Source organism: Nuphar pumila, unplaced genomic scaffold, assembly GCF_984573655.1.
Source record: "Nuphar pumila unplaced genomic scaffold, dmNupPumi1.hap1.1 HAP1_SCAFFOLD_96, whole genome shotgun sequence".
Lineage (NCBI taxonomy): Eukaryota > Viridiplantae > Streptophyta > Magnoliopsida > Nymphaeales > Nymphaeaceae > Nuphar > Nuphar pumila.
In genome coordinates this window covers 150,525-155,970 of record NW_028323175.1, presented here as the reverse complement: position 1 = coordinate 155,970, position 5,446 = coordinate 150,525, and the positions used below count along the sequence as shown (strand labels likewise).

Sequence of the window (5,446 nt, the reverse complement as noted above, 5' to 3'; positions counted from 1 at the left end):
TGTTATGAAGCTGTAGCATTGTTGCTCAGAGCTTATCTCAGGTCAGCATGCATTCTCTTTTTGAACAGCCCAGTCTGTCGATCCAAGTGCCCATGGATGCTACCGTTCATATCATGGCACACTCGGTCAGTGGTCAGCTCTCGACGAGCTTGGACCACATGGACAATTGCACGCGAGCCGCTTCTTTCGCAACCATTGCATTCCTGTCCATGAGCAGGGTCAGTTTCGTGACCCTTGTCATGCTCAGAGACTATTATATTAGCTAATGATTCTTTCAGATCGCTGCACTCTTGCGTTTGCCTGAAACTATTCACAAATAACCTTTGATACTGAAACTCAGGCTGCCTTGTCATGCTCAGAGACTATTATATTAGCTAGTGATTCTTTCAAGTCGCTGCACCCTTGCGTTTGCTCGAAACTTTTCACAAATAAACCTTTGATACTGAAACTCAGGCTGTTCAAGTCCGACTTCTTCGGTGAAAAGGCACTGCTAAAGCGCGAGCCGCGAGCCGCCAGCGTCGAAGCCGTCAGCAATAAGCTTGTGGTGCTCACTCTGAGGAGGGAGACGTTTTGCGACCCTGGGAGACCTGAAGGACATCATGGCGCGAGAGAAGTCTGCGCAGGTCGTCACGCAGCGCTTGATGCGGCTTCAGATGAAGGGCACGCCCAGCCACCTGCCGGCATGGGTGCTTGTCAAGCGGAAGAAGAAGAACCGCCAGGGTGAGGTGCACTGGGAGGTCGTACGGGCCAAAGGGCACCTCGACGAGGTGCAAGCTCTTCGTAAAGACACGGGTATGGAGCGATTGCCCAATGTGCTAGTGTCATTTCATTTCGCGTCTCTGGGAGCTCTCCATTTCCGCATACCCTGAGCAGCACCGCTTCGTGCAATCAGCACCCCCCTAGGTTGTTCGGCGAGAAAGCTGTCATGTTTTTACTCCTTCGGCGTGTTGGGGTGTATGTGAGCACCGCACCTGCCATCTTGCTGAATAATTGTGTTGCTGATGTGTACCTGAAGTTTACATGTATGTTTCGCCCTATGGCCTAGGGTGCACAATGAAAGGAGGCATCGGCGACCCTCTGTCGAGAGTGCGCTTCCGCTGGCAGCCCCGAGGTGCACTTGACATGCCTCAAACCACGATGTTTCACTTGAGGAACCACTGCATCCACATAAATATGACGTTCTGAGGTGAAACTGTTCTGCCACTGTGATTCATTGCAAACATGCCTTCATCAGCCTGCTGCTGTAGCGTATCCCGGTACGTCTATTGCTCCTCCACCCGTCAAGCATGGCACACTGATGCCACCTTATGCTTTCAGCACGATTATATCCAATATCCACCTGGACATTGAACAAACTCCAATCATCAACCTTTGTTGCTGTGCTTGCCAGAATGGGTTTCAACCCCCTTTGTTGTGTCAAAAAGTCATGTAAATCTTGGGTATCTGGACCTGAAGATTGAGAAGGTCTGGCGAAACACTGTTCGTTTCGAGCCGCATGCTCGATGTGGTGGCTGAGAGCACCGGGTGTGAGTTGCAGGGGACGGCAAGGATGCAAATCAGTTGGATCTGGTGGAAGGGGTTGTGCTGGGGGGGGGCGCCTTCTCACGCGTGTCCACTGTGGTGGAAGAATCCCAGGAGCGGCAGTACGCCATGAAGCGCATGCGCAAGACCGCCGTTGTCCAGTGCCCTGAGCACGTGTTCTGCGAGCAGATCATCACACGCAACACCGCACACCCATTCTGTATCCGACAGGTGCACTCTCTGCCTTAGCTGCTTTTTGCGCGCCTTTCTGCCGTTTCAGCAGTGCTTGACGACATCTTGAGTTGCTTCCCCGCGAAGAGGGGGGGGGGGCCGGGGGCTGCACACGTGAAGCACATGTTGCGAACTGACGAACAAAAGAAACTGTTGCGGACGCTTGAAGAAGCTGCTGTACCTGATATTCCTGCGCGGTTGTGAGCGCATACGTGCCGCCATGTGTAGCAGCGGGCGGGTGAACGAGCACAGGGACCAGTTATGTTGAATCAGCGACGAGCCACGATGACAAACGGTGTCCATACGGCTCATCATCTTGCTTGATGTTTCATTGCCACAAGTTGCTGTTGAAGATTAGCACACGCTGCATGCAACATCCAGTGCTGGACCCAGTCCAGACTGGGGCGAATTCGATGTCCCGTCAGGATAGACGTTCAATCGTTGCTAGATGCGTACATGTTCATTTGTTCCATTGCTGACGTGGCATAGAGTCTCACAAGGTTGGTGATGTGTTCGCTGAATCCATCGACCACTCCACATCTTGTGCATGGGGTCAATCCAATGGTAAGTTAGATATGTCCATTGTGATGGTTGATGATGGGGATGCATTTGCGATTCGACCATTGAGCTGACGCCATCGGTGGGGTATATGCATGTACGCGTCGTTTCAAGACAAGTATCACCTCTACTTTTTGTTCGATCTCATGACAGGAGGTGACCTCATGGATGTCCTGGTTGCGGAAGCCAAGGTCATCAAGCAGCGGGTCCCTCAAGGCCAGTTCAAGCGGGGCTGCCTGGCACCCAAGACCAAGATGCTCAAGGTGCGCAGATCGCTGCTGATGCTGACGGCCCAAGCTGCTGGTTATGCTCATACGCATGCGGATGCTGGTGGTGGCGGTCGCACCTGATGGTGATGCTGATGTTTGTAGCTGCTAATGATGCTAATGGAAATGCTGATGCGCGCAGCTGCTAATGATGCTGATGCTGTTGCTGATGATTGCAGCTGCTGGTGATGCTGAGGGCAGTGTTGATGTTCGCAGCTGCTAGTGATGCTGAGGCTGTTGCTCATGTCCGCAACTGTTGGTCATGCTGTGGGTTGAGCACAATGTGCTGCCCAATAACGCACGGTTCGAGTTCCCTCTGCGATGAAAATGGCACAACTGCCAGGCCAGTGACTCCATCAGCCCCCGTTGGACAGTGCAAAGCCGCAGTCCGAGTTCCCCTAGATGCTGTAGTGCGATGACTGCTGCATCGTCATCACCTCTGCAACAAGCCTTGGTGTATGCAGGGCATGGAAGAGGATCTGGCACGCTTCTACATTGCATCCATCGTGCTTGCTCTAGAGTACCTGCACGACTCGAGCATCGTGTACCGCGACCTCAAACCCGAGAACGTCTTCATTGACTCCAATGGCTACATCAAGCTCGGGGACTTTGGCTTCGCCAAGGTGCTCAATGATAGCAATCGCACCTTCACGTTCTGCGGTACCCCCGGATACGTTGCCCCCGAAAATGTCCTGGCCCATGGCTACAACTACTCTGTAGATTGGTGCGACCTTTGAGCCTACACTGGACAACCGCTGTGTGTCAGATTCTGTCTCGTCGGAGACTTATTCCTGAAGGAACTCTTTGGACCATTGTTGTGGCCGATAGTTGTCCTTGACCAATGGCTGTTAGGGACTGGTCACTGGCGACTGTGGCCATGGCCAAGAGTGCAGCCATCCACGTTGCTGCCCACAATTATTTATGGACATCTATAGCTGCCTTGAGCACTAGCTGCCCCAACCGCAGCTCATTACGAAGAGTTTCCTTGTCACATGCCGAACGCCACAATCGGAGCATCCTGATGGCACCCACGCATCGTGCCTCCCTGAGAGACTCAGACAGTGGTGTCCTCAACTTCAAGAATGCACAGCAATGATGATGCTGTATCTGCCTAGGGGTTCGTGTTTACAGCACTGTATATCTCATCCACATGGAGATTGGCAACTGTGCAAGGTCCCTGAATATCTGCATCCAACGCCCCTTGACGTGTTCAGTGTTCGATAGATAGATCTATCCATTTGTCCTTCCTGGTCCCATTTCGAAGCTGTTCCGCATGAACTGGATAGCATACGTGTACACTGTAGGCCAGGTACTGAGTGCAAGCAGATACGATTCGATGAGTATCTGCGTGCACTCAGTACCTGGCCTACAGTGTACACGTATGCTACCCAGTTCATGCGGAACAGCTTCGAAAATGGGACCAGGAAGGACAAATGGATAGATCTATCTATCGAACACTGAACACGTCAAGGGGCGTTGGATGCAGATATTCAGGGACCTTGCACATGTAACTCCCAGAGGTACTCGAGAATCAGTGCTACCATGACCCACATCGCGCGCGGTAAGCGTACCTGGATTGAAGATATGATTACTCTTTCGGTTACAAACCTGGACTCCCTGGCATGGTGTGCAGGTGGGGCCTGGGTGTGTTGATGTACGTGCTGCTGACCGGGCGTCAGCCATTTAGTAGCCCCAAGACAGAGGACCCAATGCAAGTGATGCGCCGCATCGTCGATGACAACTGGAGCATCAAGTACCCCTCCTACATCTCTCCCGCAGCCAAGGAACTCGTCTCAAGGCTGTTGGAGCGTAAGCCCGCAAAGCGCATAGGTGCACCTCCCCAAGCCTGGCTCTCACGGAACCTGTGTGGTTAACTATGTGCATAGATTCCCAAGCAGTTCTTGGAGTTGCCAATGTCCATGTGGATGTAGTGTTGTAAAAAGATACATACACCAAAGGGAGTTTCAGCTTCGCAGTCGTCCATGTATGAGAGCGCAAACGCCTAGCTACTTTCCGATTCGAAGCATGTGCTATCAGAAGAAGGCATGTTCTGTCCATCCGATGAAGAATGAGCAGATACATGCCATGGAAGTATGCCACACAGCGTGCAAATCACTGGCATGCCAACCCGGTAATCTTTTGTTATCCCAGTCAGTCCTGCACTGCAACAAGCGAGCGTTCTTTGCAGGAATGTTGCAAGGCCGCGCTGGCGACATCAAGAGGCACAAGTGGTTTGAGGGCTTGGACTGGGATGCTCTCGCTGCGCGTCGCATCGAGGCCCCGAGAAAGCCGAAGAACGACTCTGACACACGCATCAAAGAGATCCAGGAAACCGAGCGCAACGAGGACAGACCACCTCCAGAGACGGCTGAGGAGCTGGCAGAGTGTGAGGTTGTGTTTGCTGACTTCTGATGGCGTGGCCGGTTGCCACCTAGGGGCGTCGCCATATCATGTCCCTCACCAGCGTCTAGTTCACAAGTCCACGGCGCTTAGATCATCCCGCTCATTCAGAAATGGGGAAAGCCTCATGCCTCTGTGCAAGAACGGACCCCAGCGCTGCCATGCTAAATTGCGTGGGTGCACGTTGGCTTGCACGAATTTTGATGCAATTGCTTTTTGTATGTCAGTAGTGCACCATTAGTTATGTGATCGAGTGTTTACTCAAAGACTGGTTCCCAAACAATCGATAGCTCCGTCAGACAACCAATTGGTTGAACACTCTATGGCAGGGAGAAGACATGACAATGCCGATTACTGCGGTACATAATCCACAACTTACTTGGAACGATGAGGAATGTGTGTTACAATGAGGAATTGAGCATGCCAGGTATCTACTGATGTGTGCATTCACACTATGGAGAAAGATGGGG

General features: G+C 52.3%; 1 pseudogene; it reads left to right on the top strand.

The window, feature by feature from the left end:
• The first annotated feature begins 92 nt into the window (after positions 1–92).
• Positions 93–4,988, top strand: LOC149811268 (uncharacterized; annotated as a pseudogene).
• The last annotated feature ends 458 nt before the right edge of the window (positions 4,989–5,446 follow it).